This window comes from Leptonychotes weddellii, chromosome 4, assembly GCF_054177405.1.
Source record: "Leptonychotes weddellii isolate Sample4059 chromosome 4, ASM5417740v2, whole genome shotgun sequence".
Lineage (NCBI taxonomy): Eukaryota > Metazoa > Chordata > Mammalia > Carnivora > Phocidae > Leptonychotes > Leptonychotes weddellii.
The window spans coordinates 15,872,027-15,892,155 of record NC_138372.1 but is presented as its reverse complement, the minus strand read 5'-3'; the positions used below and the strand labels follow the sequence as shown (position 1 = coordinate 15,892,155).

Here is a 20,129-nt window from a genome sequence, read left to right as displayed (position 1 = left end):
GACCTGCGGCAGGCGCGCCGCCTCCCCCGCCGCCCGCACTCCCCGCGCAGCGTGCCCGCACATCCCAATTCACCGAGGCTGAGTCCCCCAGGCGACGCCGCCCGGCCCGGCTCGGAGCCCACGCCGCTGGGGCTGGGCTGGGGAGGGAGAGGTCGCTGAGGCCTGAGGGTTTGTAGGTGAGTGGTCCAAGGTCACGGCTAGCACACAGCGAGGCCGGAATTCGACCCTCCGTCTGCTGCACTCTGAAGTGTGCGCCTTCAGTCTGCGGTCCTGGTCCAGGTTCTTGAGGGGCTCAGGGGGTTCAGGTTCTAGTGGAAGCTCATGAACAGGAGGTCTGAATCCGGGGGCTCCCAGAGGTCTGTGAACCTCTTGATTTTGTGTGTAACATGTGTATTGCCTTTTTGCTCAGTTTTAAAGGTGTCAGTGACCCCCAAAGGGTTAAGAACCGTAGCTTTCCAAGGTCACGGGTTCCTCAGTGGGGACTCCAGCTTTACTCCTCAACAGCCTATCTGCACCTTGAATATCTCTGCAGGGCCCTGCTGCTACTCTGGTGGGACTTGGGTTCTCTACAGGATCCCAGGATCTTCCTTCTGGATCTTGAGAATCTTTCCATAGAGTTTCTGGGGTCTGTTTGGGGATTTGCGGTTCCTATGGAATCTTGGAGTCTCTTTTCAGAGGTTCTAGAATCTCACTCTAAGGTCCTATGGTCCTCCATGGTGTGAGTTCTAAACCTGGGCCTTAGGATGCCCTGAAATTGTAGGCAAGGTATTGTGGGTGTGTCATATACATGTAATTCCTGGGAGAGGTTTTATAGATGTCACCAGATTCTCAAAAGGGTATCTGATCCCCAAAGCTGGGAAAAACATTGCTTTAGAGCATCCAGTGTTAAACGGACCTTACTCCTCTTTCACCAATAAGAGTGAGGGAAGAATAAGATGGAGGAGATAGAAGGCAATATTCTCTAGAAGGTGCAGCATGGGCCTTGGAGTCAGGTGTTCCTAGGTTAAAAATCCCAGCTTTTGTGCTTAGCAGCTGTGTGACCTTAAGCAAATTTCTTAGTCTCTCTGAACCTCAAAGCCACCTCCTCCAGGAAGCCTTCCCTGTGTCCCGGATTCAGTTAGGTTCCCACTCCACATCCCCCAAACCTGATGCTCTGTGGTGCTTAATGCAATTGTGTTTAAGTAACGAGTTGTATTTAATGTTATTTTGTCTCTCCACCCCATCAGCCATGCTCCAAGAAGGCAAGACCCTTTGCTGTCTTATAGTCTTGTGCAGTGCCTGGCCCATGTTAGGCCCTCAGCCATTTATTATGAAATAAATAAAAGACGGAGGGAATGGAGGGCTTCATGCCAGATGCTGCACTGGGGGCAGAAAGGGATCAAAAATGACTAAGTGTCGTTTCTGTCCTGGAGGAGGTCCCAGGCTGGTGGGGGTAATGATAGAGTTCCTGTAAGGAGCTCTAAATGTGCTAACGGGGCTTGCGCCAAGAGATCTAAAGATGAGTGAGACTCAGTCCCTCAAGAGTTCATGGAACCACTTCCCTTTGTATTATGTGTTATGACTTAAAAAGCACATACCTTACATAAAATATCTGGGTAAACCCTTATTTTGCAGAGATGGGGATGCAGCTTCTGAGAAGAGTTCAGTGACTTGGCCAAGGCCACTCACGCAATAATGGCTGCCCAAGGACATAAGTCATTCGCTTTGGAAGTCAGCCCACATCCTTTAGGAAATGGGCTTTGATGTTGTGAAGGTCTTGGTTTAGATCCCACTAGATGTGAGACTTTGGGCATGTTACTTTACCTCCCTTGAGCCTTGTTTTCCTAATCTGCAAGGTGGGAATAATGACCTCCATAACCTATATGAGATAGTATCTGTAAAGTGCCCAGTAGGATGCTTCGTTTACAGTAAAGGATCCATAAGTATTTGTTGAATGAATGAATGAAATACACATCTTGGTGCATGGCCTGCAATGTGAAGGACTGGAAATCATGCCACTGGGGGGACAGTAGGAGAAACGGAGGGCGATTTTATCCCTTCCCACTCTCACTTTCTATGATTCCTATGGAACTTAGCACTGGCCTCAACCACATTGTTATAATTTATTGTTTGCAACCAACAAAAGTGGACCAACACCAGCTTGCTTAGCTTTCCTTTTATACCTATCTTTACTGCATTTTTTCTGATGACCACATAATGTATGCTTCTTGTAAAAAATTTAAATTGCAGAAAAGATATGAGGAAAAACAAAAGTGCAAGTTTAGGCACAGTAGACAAAAGATGCTGACATATTGTTATTCTTTGGGAGGGGCACAGGACAGGCAGCAAAAAAATTCTTCCTACTTTAAAGTCTTTCCTACTGGCCTTGCCATGGCTTCTGGAAGTTTTATTAGGAGTCTTGCCTTTGGTTGTAGCATTGAAAGTTCAAGTGTAGCTAAGGGCTGGAGAGTGGGGAGAAGGAGAATTGTCTGGGCAGGGGCTTTCCCTGGAATGAGATGGACACTGTGGAACTTTCTATGGCAGTATGCACAATTGGTTCAGATGCCCACTGCTGATTGCCTTGTAGCTGTGTTTTCATCCCCTCTCCTCTCTCTTAGAATTTAGTAGAGTCTTTTTTTGAAAGTTCCTGCTATACACACACACACCACACAGAAAAGCAAATCAGAAAGAAAAAAGGTGAAAAAAGGTGTATTTTCCACCTTTATGTTTGTACTGAGCATAAAAGTTATAACCATGAGATCCCACTACACCTATAATTCCATACCTTACTCTTATTCTTTTTCTTTTTTTCTTTTTTTTAAAGTTTAGCTATTTAAGTAATCTCTATCCCCAATGTGGGGCTTAAACTCAAGAGTCACATGCTCCTCCTACTGAGCCAGCCAGGTGCCCCAGACTTTTTCTTTTTTCACTAAAATTTCTTCCTTCCTTAAGAGAGGTATCAGTCTCCAAACACTAGGGTGCATATTTGTAACTGAGCTTTCTGTTGCACTGTGGAAGCCTTCTACACTGTTGTCTGGTTTTGGCATATTGTCACATGTCCCTTGATCGCCGTTCCAAAGCTCTCTGGGAAATGTGGGTTCAAAACTCTGCCCCTGTACAGACCATTATGAGGGCTACGATTTACATAATATAAAAATAGGAATCCTGAGTCAATGGAGAAATGAAACCAAACTATCTACCAGTTTGATGAAACCAAACTATCAAACCAAACTGTCAACCAGTTATTTTGATCTTTTATGGAAAAATAGCCTGAGGGCCAATGGGTTATGTGGTGAAAATGTTTGCAGCAGAATTGCTTTGCAGGAAAAGTCCCTAGAACCAAAAATCTACCCCATTCCTTTTACTGACTGAGATGCGTGAGGTCAGGACTCCCTGTTCACCCTACTTTCAGCCCAGAGGCCAGCACAGGACAGGCCTTACTGGGAAGATGTGTTGAAATAGTAATATCAGCAAAACCATATTGGGGCATGAACGAGGTGCTAGGCTCTAAACTAAGCTCTTCCATGTGTTATTTCATTTAATCCTCACAGCCACTGTATGAGATAGGTACTATTATTATTCCCACTTTTCAGATGAGAGGCTGAGGTGCAGATACTTGAAAGCCTGAGGTCACACAACTGGTAAGTGACAGAGCCGAGATTTGCATCCTGAGCTTTTCTGTGCCAAAGCCTTTGCTGTGAATGAACAAATACGTGATTGATGGGCTTGTGGGTCTTGGAGAGAAAGTTCTACCTTCAGAACCTCCCCTGTATGTCCTAGGTTCTCTCTGCCGATGGTTTGCAATGCTTGGAATCAGCATCCCCACACAGGAGGAACTCAGTAAAGGCCTTTTCTTTGCCTGCAGCAATCCTGTGGCCGTGCCTATTTTTCATGGGAAGTAGCATTTTTTAATCTCCTCTTCTAAAAATAAGCTGCAATTTGTTAGGGGCCCTTGAGAACCAGCCCAGGCATTTCAGGACAGCCATTTGCCTGTCTGCAGCTCAGGAAATTAATCAGAATCCCAAAGCCCTTTCCCTCTTCCCACAGGCCAGCACTCTGGAAACGCCCAGTGCGTTGCTGCAGTTCTCCTCGAGGACTGCAGAGATGCCAAGGGCAGTTGAACACAGATCTATCTCTTTGTCAGGGAAGTGAGAGCAGAAAGGCATGAGGGAGAAGTGGGTCAGCTCTGCTGCAAATAACTTGCAGAGAGAACTTGAAGCTGTCCCCCACTTGGATGGGTGCTGAGTGACAGACACCCTGGGGCGTCAGATGTGACTCTGCAGAATCCCCCCTGCGGTCTAGAAACTGGAGTGTTGGTTTCTGTTCTAATGACAATGTTCTGCAGGCGACTTTTAGTGAGCCTCTTCCTCTCTTGGGACCTCCGAGTCTAACCCTGTGAAATGACTGGGAGGATTATCACTAGGTGTGCTATGTGCTGTTAGGAGCTGAAAATAATATTGATGATAATGATGAAAATAAGAATGACAACTACATCATTTCTGGAACACTGTGCCTGATGCTTTCCACACAGTGTTTTATGTGATTTCAGAACAAACTCTGCAAGGGCTATATCAATATCCCCATTTTACACATGAGAAGAATGAGGCTCAAAGAGAGCTAGCATGGGCCAGAACACGGGTGTATAATTCCAGGGTTTTCTGGCACCACGAAACATGCGTGGTTTCTGACCTCAAGGAAGTGAGGACGTGCTAAGAAACAAACAGGAGGTCAGTTTGACACAAGTTAAAATGGGTTCATGCCCACATGAGTGTCAAACACAATGCACAGGTATTCGGGGATTGAGAGCAGGGAGAGTGGGCTCCTGGTTGGGGCAAACTAGGAGGAGCTGTAAGTTGAGATGAGACAGCAGGGGAAGAGCATGAGCCATGGGGCAGATGTGGGAAAGCAGTGGGAGTGCGAGTGGAAGTTTGGATAAACTTTACAGTGTGTGTGTGTGTGTGTGTGTGTGTATAAAGGTAGGAAGAGACCAGACCAGGCCAGGGTTTTGGCCCTTATTCCACAGGCAATAAGGAGCTTACACAAGAGATGTCTTAAGAGACTAGCTATGCTGCTACAGTCAGAGAGGTAGCAACCCTCCGCGCATCTGTGTCCCGGCTTGTGAATGCAGCTCTGTGCCAGCACGTGGGAGGGCATCTATGGGGAGAGTGCATCTGTGGCTGTGGCTGGGTTTGGGCTCCCTTCAAAGGCCCCCTCCCCCCACTTCTCTGGGCCCTAGGTACCTTGCACATAGTAGCTCCACCGGAAATGTGTCATAGAATTATTGGAGGGACTTTTGAGATCATCTGGTCATCACTCCTTCCCATCTTAAAGAAGGTAAAAGTGAGGGACATAGATGGAAGAAGACTTGTCTAGGGTCACACAATGAATTAATAGCAGAGCTGGGGACTGGAACCCATGCCTCTATTCTGAGCGCCTGTTCCACATTTGCTGAGTAATAGAAATAGTATTCGTTGAGTGATTACTCCATACCAGGCCCTGGGCTAAACACCTTTACATGGATTATCTCATTTAATCCTCACAATCCTCCTGGGAGTGCCCCTCTTGAAAGCAGGACATCTTTCTTGTCTGCCATTTCGATTTCGCACCGCGCCTAGCACAGGCCCCGGGCACCTAGCTAGGCAAGCAATAAAAACTTGGCAAAGTCCAAGTCCTGGGAAGGGGGTTAAAGAACGGAGGGGGCGGGACTGTCGGTCAGCCCCGCCCCTCACACCAGGCCCCGCCTTCCAGGGCACTGACGTCACAACTGGCCCCGCCCCTCATTGTCAGTCCCGGGGAGCCGGAGGAGGCGCCGGCCGCCGGGAGCCGAGCGCTGGACCCCTCGGCGGGCGGGAGCGTGGGCCGGAGTCGCCGAGGTGAGGGGTTCGCGGGGAGGCGGCGGGCGCGCGGCGCGGGAGGCTGGGGCGGGCGGGGGCGGAGGAGGGCGGCCGAAGGGGGCGGCCTGCCCGGGCAAGGGGTCGGGGCACCCAGGGGCGACAGGACAGAATCCGTGGGCGCACCCGGGGAAGGGCTGGGGGGGGGGTATGGAGTTGAGGCGGGGGGCAGTTGGAGCGGAATTTTGGAGAAAGTGCTCACAAGGGGAGATTTTTTGGGGCGAGACCTTGAGAAATTTCTTGGAGTTGGAAATTTTTCTGTTGGAGGGGGAGGGAAGGTTCTGAGAGACTTTTGGTGGGAGCGAGAATCTGAGGAGAAATGTTTGGGGCAGAGAGCCGAGGGGACATTTTCGGGGGGCGGAGGAGAGTTTCGGGTCGAGTTTGGGCTTCAGGGGGAGGGAGCGCGGTGGGGGCGGGGAGCGGCGGGCCGGGCGGGGGGCCGGGACCGCCGGGGAGGGGGCTGCGCGGGGCCCGCGGGCACCCGGGAGGAAGGAAGTGATCTTACAGGAAGAGCCCGGGAGCTCCCGAGGAGGAGGAGGACGAGGAGGACGAGGACGAGGAGGAGGAGGGACGTTTGGGAGCGCTCGGGCCGGGCTGCGGGACCGGGCTGCGGGGGCGCGGGCCGGCTGGGGAGGGGTCCCGCCGCCGCCGCCGCAGCTGTCGGCCCGCCGCGCCGGCCCGCGTCCCGGCCGATGCTGGTCTCGCAGCCAGACCGCTGGGCCGGGAAGGAATTCGAGGCATTCGCTTTGTTTAAGTTGCCAGTAGACAGTCCTTAGGACTAATTAATGGTGGAATCTGCAGGGGGACGCGGGCGAGCCGGGCCCGGGCCGCCCCCCGCCCGCCGCTGCCGCCGCCGCTGCCGCTGCCGCCGCCGCCGCCGCCGCGGTGAACTTTCCGCAGCGCGCGCGGCCCGCCTCCCTGCGCACCCCCGCCCCTGGGCGGGTGGGGAAGGAGCCATGGCTTCCCGAAGCGCAGGAATGAAGTGCGGTTTCTGGGGCTCGTGGCCTCTGGCTGCGGAGGCTGTCTGCGGGGAAGCCGGCGTCCCGGAGCGGCCGGGCCAGGGGTTCGCAGCCCGCGTGAGAGCTCTCAGAGGGGCCTGCGGTTTCTCTTAATAACGTTGGAGAAGGCTCTGCGAGCCGAGAAAGACCATCTTGCTTTGCAGCATCTGTTTCTTCGTCGCGTCAGCCCCTTTCCTAACACAGCAGAGCTTGTTGTGGCTTGTTTCGGAAATGCCGAGACCAGTGCTCACACTTAAGGGTGGGAGAAGGGAAGAGACTAGGCGCCCCCTCCCCCCCATAACCCTGCAGTGTAATGTCCAGAAAGCTAGAAATTGCTTGCAGATTCTCCCGTCACACCTTCACTGACTTGAATGACCTTGGGAAAGGAATTGTACTTCTGAGCTCCTGGTGCCTTATCTGTTGATTGAGGAGAAAATACCCTCTGGACCTCCCTGCCTTATGGGGATATTTTGAGAGGTGGGGTTAGTTCAGGGCATTTTACGGACTGCTGCAGTTCTGGCCTAAGGAGCTGGATTAGAGTCAGAGTTAGGGGAATTCAGATCCCCAGTAAGATTTTATTAGCTCAGATTAGGTAGGGAAGGACAGGTTTGGATTTTAGGAGGATATTTCCCTTTGGAGAATCTGTACAGTATGTTCCAGATTGTGTTCTGTCACTTTGTGTGCAGCTTTGGTGGCATTCGTGTGGTTAAATTAAGTAACTCCGTAGAAAACTCTTCTGTCAGAAATAATTATTTTGCTCAAGATTCCCCTTGGGGCAGATTAAGGTTTTGCTTAATTTACTCAGAAGAATTTTCCAGGTTTCTAAAATTAAATCACTTTTCTAAACATAGTAACTAAAGTTTGAAAAACTGGAAATAGTGGGATGGGGAGGGAGTTGATTAGAGTATGAACAAGGCAGCAAATACAGGTTCATTGTTGTTCTGTGATTACTAACAGGGATTATGAATTAGCCTTGATTAATAGGTATTTTCTTACTCCTAAATAGTTTGAGACCAAGAAAGGGAGCTTACTTTGTTGAGTTGCCTACTGTGTGCCCAGGATTTGTGCTAGGTGGTATATATCTCCTATAATTTTCACAACAATGCTGTGAGGTGGTAGTTGGCATCCCTGCTTCACAGATGGGCAAACTGAAGGTCAGAAGGTAAAATGACTTCCCCAAGTTTACACATACAGCTGGTAAGAAGTGGAGCTGGAATTCAAACCCAAGCCTGTTTCTGAGGTCCATGATTATCTCCATTGTGCACACTGCATTACTTTCTAGGCCTTTGCCTCAGCCACTGGGTCACATTGGACTGTAGAGTAAGTCAATTAAGTCTATTCCCCCAGTAGCGTTGCCTTCTTTTTCTTCCAGCAATGTTGTCAGTATGCTTTTGAGATGTTCTTGGTTTTTGGTAGAAAAACAAACATACAAGGTTGTGCTAGTGGTGTGTCCTATGTAAAGTACGTGCTTAATAAATATATATATATATAGCTGTATTTTTTACGATGGAAGCATTTGTATTGAAATGCAGATACCTGGGTGATCACAGATTTCATTTATATAATGGAGAATGATGGATAGCTAGTGGTCCTACTATAGAGGCCATCATTGAGGTGACATTCATGATCAGAAGCAAGAACCATTTTTCATGTAATACGGCTTTTTGGGACAGTGTCAGCTTCTGAGTAAGGCACATTACTTACAGGTAGGACCCAGATAGTCAAGCTGAGAGATTTGGTATAAACTTGGAAGCACATAATAGATGCTCAGTAAATATTTGCTGAAGAAATACATGCATTCTTTTAAAAAAAATCAACTTTATTTGAGGTGTAATTTTCATACAATAAAATTCATCAGTTTTAAGTGTGCAGTTTGATGAGCTTTGACAAATGTATGCAGTTGTGTAATCCCCACGACTGCCATCATTTGTTTAAACTGTGTGTTGTGTTTAAGGTATTGGTTAGCAAAGTGATCCCTGGGAATGTTGTGAAGTTTCTGTGTTCCTGATTCAAACCGGTGAGATCAGAGTGAGTACTAGAGAGTCAGTATGCCGACTTTGTAGGAAACAGGGAAACCTTTGGTATTTATTGGTGAGGTGCATGAGAAGAATAAGAGAGGTAGAGATAGGGATACTTGGCAGAAAGAAATTCATGAGGGACCAGGTTTTCATTTTAGGACGAGGATATACGTTGGGGGGGGAAATTACCCAAAGATTTATTAAGGAGTTGAACTTGTATTTTTGTTTCCTTTTTGAAATGGTACCTTCTGAAATATAAAACTTCAGCATCTTCGGCTATACTTAAGTGCTTTACACCTTATAGTTCAAATAATTCTTAAGGGTGGGGATGCTATAAAATAATAGAAGGCCTTGCCCTTCCACCTATGGCAGAATATCCTTAGTGTTTATCTCTAACTTATTTTAGTTAATATTCCACAAAGGGAATACATCAGTTAGAAATTGTGTCTTTCTTGGAAGACATAAGATTATTTTTTCCTTGTCATAATTTTTAAAGATTTATTTATTTATTTGAGACAGAGACAGACGGGGTCGGGGGGAGGAGTAGAGGGGAGAGGAAGAGGGAGAGAAGCAGACTCTGCGCTGAGCAGGACATGGTACTTGATCTCACCACCCCAAGATCATGGACCTTAGCCGAAATCAAGAGTCAGATGCTTAACCGACTGAGCTACCTAGGCACTCCTCCTTCTCATAATTTCTTAGGTCACTGAACCTGTCCCAATCTGCTGCTATAGCTCAAGTCTGTCTTAGAAAAAGTTTGAAGCCTCTGTTGCCCAGCTTCTAGAAGCAACCCCATTTAAAAAAAAAAAAAAAGATTTTTATATATTTATTCAGAGAATGAGCATGCGCGAGTGGGGATGGAAGGGAGAGAGAGGGAGAGAGGGTCTCAAGCAGCCTCTGTGCTGGTTGAGGGGCTTGATATCAGGACCCTGAGGTCATGACCTGAGCCGAAATCAAGAGTCTGATGCTTAACCTACTGAGCCATCCAGGTGCCCCTAGAAGCAGTCCCATTTTTATATCTTACTCCTTGTATCTCTTTGTCCATTCTGTTTCTACATGTTGACTTTTATAAAAACCCTTCTCTCCCACCTGTCAGTCTTGAGAATGGAACCTCATCAGCCGTGGGCCCTCCGTATATCATTAGGAAATAATAATTAAATTAAAATACCAGTCTACCAACTCAGTATTTTGGGTGATAATAGGGAGAAAATAATAACTGTGCGGTAGTCATTATCCTCTTTATATGTGAGGAAGCTGAGCTCAGAGCAGTTACTGCCAGAGCTAGTGAGGGGCAGAGACCATTGATTTGAACTCAGAGTGATTGGTACTCAAGTTTGGGATCAGTTTCGTTACACTCTCTATGTATTCGGGTTGGGGTAGCAAGGGAAGAGCTTGGAAATACCATATTAAAATATAAGCCAAAATATAAACAAGCATTGCAAATCTTTTAGGCTTTGCTATGTGTTATTTTATTTTATTTTTTTTTTAAGATTTTATTCCTTTATTTGAGAAACAGAGCACAAACAGGGAGGAGGGTCAGAGGGAGAGGGAGAAGCAGACGCAGACTCTCCAGAGGAGCAGGGAGCTGGACATGGGGCTCCAGCCCAGGACCCTGAGATCACGACCTGAGCTGAAGGCAGACGCCCAACCCACCGAGCCACGAAGGCGCCCTCCCCCCCATTTTTTTTTTTTTAATAAAGATTTTATTGGGATGCCTGGGTGCCTCAGTCCATTAAGCGTCTGCCTTTGGCTCAGGTCATGATCCCAGAGTCCTGGAATCAAGTCCCACATCAGGCTTCTTGCTCAGCAGGGAGTCTGCTTCTCCCTTTGCCAGCTGCTCTCCCTGCTTGTGCGCTCTTTCTCTCTGACAAATAAATAAATAAAATCTTTAAACAACAACAGAAAGATTTTATTTTTTTGAGAGTGTGTGCATGCGCATGTATATATATAAAGAGTACAATTTGATTTTTTTTTTTTTTAAAGATTTTATTTATTTGAGAGTGAGAATGAGAGATAGCATGAGAGGGAGGAGGGTCAGAGGGAGAAGCAGACTCCCTGCTGAGCAGGGAGCCCGATGCGGGACTCGATCCCGGGACTCCAGGATCATGACCTGAGCCGAAGGCAGTCGCTTAACCAACTGAGCCACCCAGGCGCCGCTGATTTTTTTTTTTTTACAAACTGAATATATCCGTGGAACCAGCACCTAGATCAAAACAGTATTACTCGTACCCAGAAGCCCCCACCGAGTTCCTTTCCAGTTCCTGTCTCCCTTCCATCTCCCAGCATGACTTCTAACAGCATATATTAATTTCGCCTGTTTTGTACTTTCGCAAAAATGGAATGCATACAGCAGATATTCTTTTGGGTCTGGTTCCTTTTATTCAACAGTATGTTTATGAGTATGAAAAAACTTTTAAGGGTTTTCTTTAGGGCTTGGGATAAAATCCAAATTCAAACTCTTTATTTTGGCTCATGATGTCTTACATAACCTGGTCCTGCCTACCTTTCCAGCTTCACCTTATACCAATCTTGTTGCCCATTATGCTTCAATCACACCAGCTTCTTATTTATCCTTAACAAGCTCTTTCCTACCACAGGGCCTTTATACGTGTGGCTCTCTCTTCCTTGAACACCCTTTTCCCTGCTCTTTGCCTGGCTGCCTCTTTCAAGCCTCAGCATATAGAGCAGAGATACTCTCCCTCATTATTTTATCTTGCTAGTCCTTTTCCGTTATTCCCTGTTACTGGAGTCTGTTGCCTCCCTTCATAGCACCTATTAGTTTATAATGATACACTGCTTGCATGATTATTATCTGCCTTCCCCATAGACTTCACAAGAGCAGGGAACTCATCTGTTTTGTTCATCAGTGTATACCCAGTACCTGACACGGTGAATGACATGTAGTAGGTATTTAATAAATATTTAATGACCACATTCCCAATTCAGCATCTTTGTTCCCATTATCTTTTGTCCTTTTCTTATGCTGTTTAACTATTTAAACTTTTCCATCCTTCAAGGCTCAGCTCAGTTCCTTTCTATGAAGTCTGTGCTGACTTTGCAGTAGTAAATCTTTCTTCTCTAAAATTTTGACATTTATTGCTGATAGCCCTCATGTTCTTGGTAAGTCACACTAGCATGTATCTTATCTACCTAATTGGATCCAAAGCTCCCCCCCACCCGCCAAATCTTGCAGCTTGTAATGCCAGTACCCCTTATATTCTTGGTCAGTTTTACTAGTTTGTATCTTTACCTAATTTGATCAGAAGCTTCTTCATTAGAAGCTAAGTTGTTTTAGCTGGAAACTCCCCTTTGCACATAGTAGGCCCTTGGTAAAATTTTTTTTTTTTTAAGATTTTATTTAGTTTTTTTTTTTCAAGATTTATTTATTTATTAGAGAGAGAGAGAGAGAGAGCATGAGAACGGGGAAGGTCAGAGGGAGAAGCAGACTCCCCGCCGTGCAGGGAGCCCGATGTGGGACTAGATCCCGGGACTCCAGGATCATGACCTGAGCCAAAGGCAGTTGCCTAACCAACTGAGCCACCCAGGCGCCCTAAGATTTTATTTATTTATTTGACAGAGAGAGACACAGCGAGAGGCAACACAAGCAGGGGGAGTGGGAGAGGGAGAAGCAGGCTTCCCGTGGAGCAGGGAGCCCGATGTGGGGCTCGATCCCAATCAGGACCTGAACCGAAGGCAGACGCTTAATGACTGAGCCACCCAGGCGCCCCCCTCAGAATTTTTGATGATTGATCATAATGATGCTTATGTATAGGTAGCGGTTTTAATTTCTTAGGCTTATTAGCATGGACTCTTTTGCTTCTCCCTCTCCTCCCCCTGCTTGTGCTCTCTGTCAAATAAATAAATAAAATCTTTAAAAAAATGGATTATTAGAATTTTTAGTGTTTTCTCTAATCCAGAGGTTGGGAGTGCTCCAACTGCTTCAGGTTGGTATGGCAATTATCAGGGTGTGAAAGTACAGGAGTCCCGTCCTGGTACCACAAAGCAGATACTCCTTTGGAATCTGTCACTGGCAAAGAACTAACTATGTGCAGTTCTTTCTTAGAAAGATGCTTAATCGGGGCGCCTGGGTGGCTCAGTCGTTAAGCGTCTGCCTTTGGCTCAGGTGATGATCTCAGGGTCCTGGGATCGAGCCCCGCATCGGGCTCCCTGCTCTGCGGGAAGCCTGCTTCTCCCTCTCCCCCTCCCCCTGCTTGTGTTCCCTCTCTCGCTGTGTCTCTCTCTGTCAAATAAATAAATAAAATCTTTAAAAAAAAAAAAGATGCTTAATCAGTGCTTGTCTAATGCTCTCAGATTGGAGTTATTAACTGAAATGAGAGACTAGGTAATACCTCACTTGAACTATTTTGTTGAATAACATTTTATTTTAATGTCAAGGATGACTCCAAGCCAGTTACCTTCTCTACCAGCTACCTTCTCTGACTTGCCAGTGAGCTCTCTAAGTAGTAATTCTTCCTCTTTTATTAAAGGCAGAAGAATGTAAGTACTAATATTATACATACTTACTTTAAGCCAATTCCTTGTAACTGGGATGATTTAACTTAATATATATGTGGCACAATTGGGTGATACATGTAAAACTTTTTTTTAAGAGGTGCCTAATACGTATTTTAAAGCAATGATAATTTTGACTTTTTAAATTTTTTTTTTAAAGATTTTATTTATTTATTTGACAGAGAGAGACACAGCGAGAGAGGGAACACAAGCAGGGGGAGTGGGAGAGGGAGAAGCAGGCTTCCTGCTGAACAGGGAGCCCGACGCAGGGCTCGATCCCAGGACCCTGGGATCATGACCTGAGCCGAAGGCAGACGCTTAACGACTGAGCCACCCAGGCGCCCCTTGACTTTTTTTTAATTTAATTAAAAATTTTTAAGTAAGCTCTACACTCAACATGGGGCTCAAACTCATGACCTGCGGATCAAGAGTTGCATGCTCTCGTGACTGAGCCAGCCAGGTGCCCCATTTTGACTTTTCTCATGGAATTATATCAGAAGATTGTGGAGTGATTTAGTAATTATTTTTATGGAAACATGGGAGCAGAGATACTTAAGGACGTTTCTGAGAGATGATGTTGGAGTAATTTTGTTCACAATCATTCCTAATCTCTCACTGTTATTTTTTTCTTTTAACAACTTAGAAATATGTTACGAAACCAGCCTCTTTACTTTTTACACCAACTAGGTCAAAATAAAAAGTATAAGTAGAATGCATTTATATTTATCCATACTTCAGTCTACCGCTGGACTTCAATAAACTTTTCTTTTGAAATGTGAGGAGACAAATGATAAACTATGGGAATTCATTATAAAAAGCAACTTTGAGAGACACCTAGGTGGCTCAGTTGGTTAAGCATCTGCCTTTTGGCTCAGGTCATGATCCCAGGGTTCTGGGATCGAGTTCCGCATCAGGCTCCTTGCTCAGTGGGGAGCCTGCTTCTCTCTCTGACTTCTGATCCCCCTTCTTGTGTTCTCTCTCTTTCTCTCTGACCAGTAAATAAGTAAATAAGTAAAATCTTTTAAAAAGTGACTTTCAGAATGGATTACAAAGTTAGTATATACTCAACCCAGTCTTTTGCACTTCTCATATTCACAGTTGTTCATAACATTGGCTTCTAGGCATCGGAGATCTTGGAATATGTTTCTGAATCATTTAGTTTTATTCAAGTAAGCTTTTATTAAATGTGATTTATTGTATTCTGATTCTTTGACAATTGGTTATTTATTTGTGTCTTATTCTCATTCTTTGACCATTTTGGTTAAATGGCATTTTAACCTCACAAGGTTATGTAAAACTATACAGTTTAAATTGTCTGCTGATCCCCCTGCTTGTGCTCTCTTGCTGTAGCCTCAGAAAGCCTCAATTTGTCCATCTTTACGATGGGAAAAGTGGTTGTGAGGATTAAATAATTTAATGTACAGAAGCATTTAGGTCATAATACCTGGTACATAGTAAATATTGGCCATTATTTCAGTTTTACATTTTTGTTTACCCAAAGAATAGAAGAAAAATTTCCTGTTCTTAATACGATTTAGTCTAAAGTCAGTTAATATCTTTGTATACTGGGCAGACTAGAAGAAACACAAGAATATTTATTTATTTATTTATTTATTTATTTATTTATGAAAGACTTGATTTATTTATTTGACAGAGAGCGCACAAGTAGGCAGAGAGGCAGGCAGAGGGAGAGGGAGAAGTAGGCTCCCCGCTGAGCAGAGAGCCAGTGTCGCTCAATCCAAGGACCCCTGCCTGGATCATGACCTGAGCCAAAGGCAGACGCTGAACCAACTGAGCCACCCAGGTGCCCCAAGAATTTTTAAAAGCTTAATTTTAACTTTACTAATTTCTGATGAAGTTAGGGACTTTCTCAGTGACTAGTTTAATTTCCTTTATTAATCTGTTTTTCTTGAATGACTCATCCTTAGCCTAAGTGTTGGCTGTGTGGTTGTAATTGGTACAAATGAGAGATAATTTCGGGATGTTCTAGCCAGCCCTTCATCACTTAAACAGAGACTCTGCAACTGGAAATTGAGACTATTGGTAAGATAATATGTGAGACTATTTCAGACCATTGTAATTTTTGAAAATTATTTATTTATTTGAAAATCATTAAAAAATATTAAGTCTGGTTATAGAATCTTGGGATAGTGGTATTAATATTGTTAGCCATTTACTTTTTTTTTTAGCCATTTATTTTTGCTTATTCTAGGTAAAGATTTCAAGTGATTTTACAACGTTAGTTATATTTGTCAGGTACTATCTTAAGCATTTTATGTGCATTATTTCATTTACTTGTTCATTTAACAAATATTTGAGTGCCTGCCATGTGCCAGGCACATAAACTCATTTAATCCTCACCACACCCATGAAATAGATACAGTGTTTATTATTTTAGCCCCATTTCATAGATTAGGAACTGGGGCACAGAGAAGCTGTGTATCTTGTCCAGTGTCACAAAGCTGTCGAGGGTCAAATTTGGGATTTTAAAAAAATTTTGAATGACAGTTGCTGAAATATTGGCATAAATTAATTCTATGCCAGATTTTTTTTTTTTTAGATTTTATTTATTTATTTGACAGAGAGAGAGCAAGAGCAGGAACACAGGCAGGGGGAGGAGGAGAGGGAGAAGCAGGCTCCCCGCCGAGCAGGGAGCCCGATGTGGGACTTGATCCCAGGACCCTGGGATCATGACCTGAGCTGAAGGCAGTTGCTTAACGACTGAGCCACCCAGGCGCCCCCAATTTTTTTTTTCTTTCTTTTTTTTTTTTTTTAAAGATTTTATTTATTTATTTGACAGAGCGAGAGAGACAGCTAGAGAGGGAACACAAGCTGGGGGAGTGGGAGAGGGAGAAGCAGGCTCCCTGCCAAGCAGGGAGCCCGATGTGGGACTCGATCCCAGGACCCTGGGATCATGACCTGAGCCGAAGGCAGACGCTTAACGACCGAGCCATCCAGGCGCCCCCAATTTTTTTTTTTCTTTAGGAGAAGGATATTAATCAAATTTTGAAGTGTGTGCTAAATAGGTTACAGTCCAGGTACTTGGAGCAGGATGTGTTAGGTTTAGGTGAGCTAAACTGGGATAATTTCCTCTTTTACTCCAAATCCATCTCTTTAAACGACCAACAAAAGAACAAAAGACAAGTTTGTTTTTTTGTTTGTTTGTTTGTTTTTCCAAAAGACAATTTGGAAGTTCCTTCTTTTGGAGAATTCCAGTTTACCCAAACCAGTGTGAAACAAATGTAAATTTTCAAGAAGGATGGATATAAATAACTGTATTAAACACTGTTCTTCAGAGGCACTCTGGGAGCCAATGTTACAGAAGCATGATAGTTTGATTGTTTAAATTAAACAACTTCAGTTGTTATCCATAGTATCTTTTTGCTGCTTTTGCATAGATCTGTTAACGATATTTCAGACTTCCACTTTTGTTAATTGTGGTTTTATGGTCATCTCGGGGGTATTTATAGGGTAATATGACTGCTTTTTATTTTTATTTTTTAAAGATTTTATTTATTTGACAGAGACACAGAGAGGGAACACAAGTTGGGGAGTGGGAGAGGGAGAAGCAAGGCCCGCTGAGCAGGGAGCCTGATGTGGGGCTCGATCCCAGGACCCTGGGACCATGACCTGAGCCGAAGGCAGACACATGACTGAGCCACCCAGGCACCCCTATGACTGCCTTTTTTTTTTTTTTTTTAAGATTTTATATTTTGACAGAGAGAGACACAGCGAGAGAGGGAACACAAGCAGGGGGAGTGGGAGAGGGAGAAGCAGGCTTCCCGCGGAACAGGACTCTGGGATCATGACCTGAGCCAAAGGCGAACTCTTAATGACTGAGCCACCCAGGCGCCCCCTATGACTGCTTTTTAAAAACAAATACCAGACGTTTCCAAAATGGGAAATAATTATATATTTATTTCAGTGAGATTTCCAAGCTGTGCTATACTTCTTTTGAATTTGCCTTTAGAACATATTGCACATTTTTAATCCTAATAAGTCTTCATTTTGGGGGAATTATATTTAACTTTTGAAGATAAGCAAGTCTGGTGAATGAAGTGAGTAATCAGTATGGTTTTTGGTCATAAATGAGATGTAATTCTAAGAGGTGGAGACACAAGGGATTTTGTGTGTGAGGTTTCATCTTTGAGAATCTGCAAATAGAATTTCAAAAAGGTTTTGAGCCTTGGTGGCATTGCTGGAAGAGAGTCTTGCTTCCCAAGATGACTTGAATAACAGCACTTATTTTGAACCTATAAATAAAAATCATTCCTTGAATACAACTTATTTAACTCGTATTCTTTATTGAATTGAAATCGTCTATAATGAAAACATTATCTTGTATTAATATCAGTATCTTATTTGTAGCTTTTAAAAGTTAGTCTCTTTTTCTGTCTAAAAGACAGTTTTTTAAAAAGGAAAAGAACACGGGGGCGCCTGTGTGGCCCAGTTGTTAAACGTCTGCCTTCGGCTCAGGTCATGATCGCAGGGTCCTGGGATCAAGCCCCCACATCGGGCTCCCTGCTCGGCGGGAAGCCTGCTTCTCCCTCTTCCACTCCCCCTGCTTGTGTTCCTGCTCTCGCTATCTCTCTCTCTGTCAAATAAATAAATAAAATCTTAAAAAAAAAAAATAAAAGGGAAAAGGACATTTTTAGTCTGCTGAGAGGCAAGTACATATAGGAACAGATTTGAACTCCTTATAATTAAAAGGTGAAATGTATTTTCCTGACCCACTTACCCAGGCATTATGTGTGTGGCCTCTCTGTGGAGGCTGAAGAGTTCAGATAGAAAAATGGTATCATTCATCTGGGTCTGACAGCATATCCTATTTCTAAAAGTAAAGAAATCTCTGGTTTTATCCAGTTTCAGGTTTACTGGATAAGTTAAATGCTGAGCAAGATAAATGTAGTTAATTTTTGGCTCTTTAAAACCCTGGAACAGCTTTATCATAATGTATGTCCTCCTAATTACCTGGGGGTGTTTGTCTTATTTAGGCCATGTTGGTGATTTGTATCTAGTATCAGTGAATAAGCAGAATTAGAATTGAAAATTTTCTATGGATTCTTAGTCATTGAGGAGTAATAATAATACCTAACATTATTGACTGTGTGCCAGCCGCTGTATTTAAGCGCTTTTTATATCTTTAATTTTCTCAACAATCCCTTGGGGTAGATACTATTGTTATCCCCATTTAATAGATAACAGTTCCTTAATATAGGAGATCAGTACGCCTAAAGTCAACACAGCTGATGAATGCCAAGCTAGGATTTGACTCCTGAGCTTGCAATTGAACATTACAATGAGCACATGATTTTATGAACTATGTGCATTTAAGATCATTCTTCCCTAAGTAAATGAGGCCAACGTTGGCTTATGTTCCCTAGGAGAGGAAGAATATCATTTTTAGATCCTGATAAACTTAAAGATGTATTAAATGTCTTTAAAATGGAAGACTGTTCCTGAGTATACAAAAGCTGATTGAATATGTAAGATACTACCGAGGTAGTTTAGGCTGTTTGTGTAACAAAGTAATGATTGCCGGTAGGTTTACATCGGGGATACCAGTTGTTTTTTAAAGATTTATTTATTTGGGAGAGAGAGACAGAGACAGAGACAGAGAAGGGGGAGGGAGGGAATCTTCAAGCAGACTCCTTGTGGAGTGCACAGAACCTGAGGTGGGGCTCGATCCTGCGACCCATGAGACCTTGACCTGAGCGGAAACCAAGAGTTGCGCCCTCAACCAGTGACTGAGCCACCCAGGCGCCCCAGGAATACCAGTTTTTATGCTTTCTGCCACAGCTGTACTGGAGTATGATATAAGATAATCTTTTTTTTTTTTTTTAGATTTTATTTATTTGACAGAGAGAGACACAGTGAGAAGGGGAACACAAACAGGGGGAGTGGGAGAGGGAGAGGCAGGCTTCTTGCAGAGCAGGGAGCCTGACGCGGGGCTTGATCCCAGGACCCTGGGATCATGACCCGAGCTGAAGGCAGACGCTTAACGACTGGGCCACCCAGGCGCCCCATGATATGAGATATTCTTAATATAATTTGATAAAATTAGATACTTTCCAGCATATGCTAATTTTTTTTTTTGTAGTAATTGGAGGACTGTTGATTATGTTAGACTTTTTTAATAGTGGATCCCACCGTGACTTGAAAGAGACTGTCAGGATCATAAAGAAGTATGATGAAAAAATAGATGGCTTAGTAGTGAGGCAGTTAATGGAGTAGGGAGGAATAATAAGGTAACGGTGGGGGGGGGGATAAAATTTCTGATCATAAAAGGCAAGAGGAGTGGGATTAGGGCAGAAATAGGGGAAGTAGGTGGCTGTTCATTAAGTGGGTACAGTCGAGAAGAGTGCAGAGAATCTTTAGGGAAGAGAGGTAGAGAGGAGACAAGGAACACTGGCTTCATTTACATATTTGGTCAGTTTCACATCTTTATTTATTTATTTATAATTTTTATTTATTTGACAGAGAGACAGCGAGAGAGGGAACACAAGCAGGGGGAGTGGGAGAGGGAGAAGCAGGCTTCCTGCAGAGCAGGGAGCCTGATGCGGGGCTCGATCCCAGGACCTTGGGATCATGATCTGAGCTGAAGGCAGACGCTTAACCCACTGAGCCACCCGGGCTCCCCCACATCATATTTAAAAGCCAGTAATTTAGTCAGTTCTGTTCAATTCATAGTACCTGTTACATATTTAACCCAGGGCTAATTAATGTGGACC

At 44.4% G+C, this 20,129-nt stretch overlaps 1 protein-coding gene across 5 annotated transcripts in view; it reads left to right on the top strand.

Annotated features, from left to right (window-relative positions):
- LUZP1 (leucine zipper protein 1) overlaps positions 1 to 20,129 on the top strand; it is a 243,265-nt gene continuing 223,136 nt past the window's right edge. For 3 of the 5 annotated variants that reach the window (XM_081817706.1, XM_081817705.1, XM_081817702.1), the window contains exon 1: positions 5,738 to 5,852. The gene's annotated coding sequence lies outside the window, so the exon portion shown is untranslated. Of the gene's footprint in view, positions 177 to 5,737; positions 5,853 to 20,129 lie in introns of those variants that run through there. The other 2 variants (XM_081817703.1, XM_081817704.1) reach the window with 2 other exon arrangements.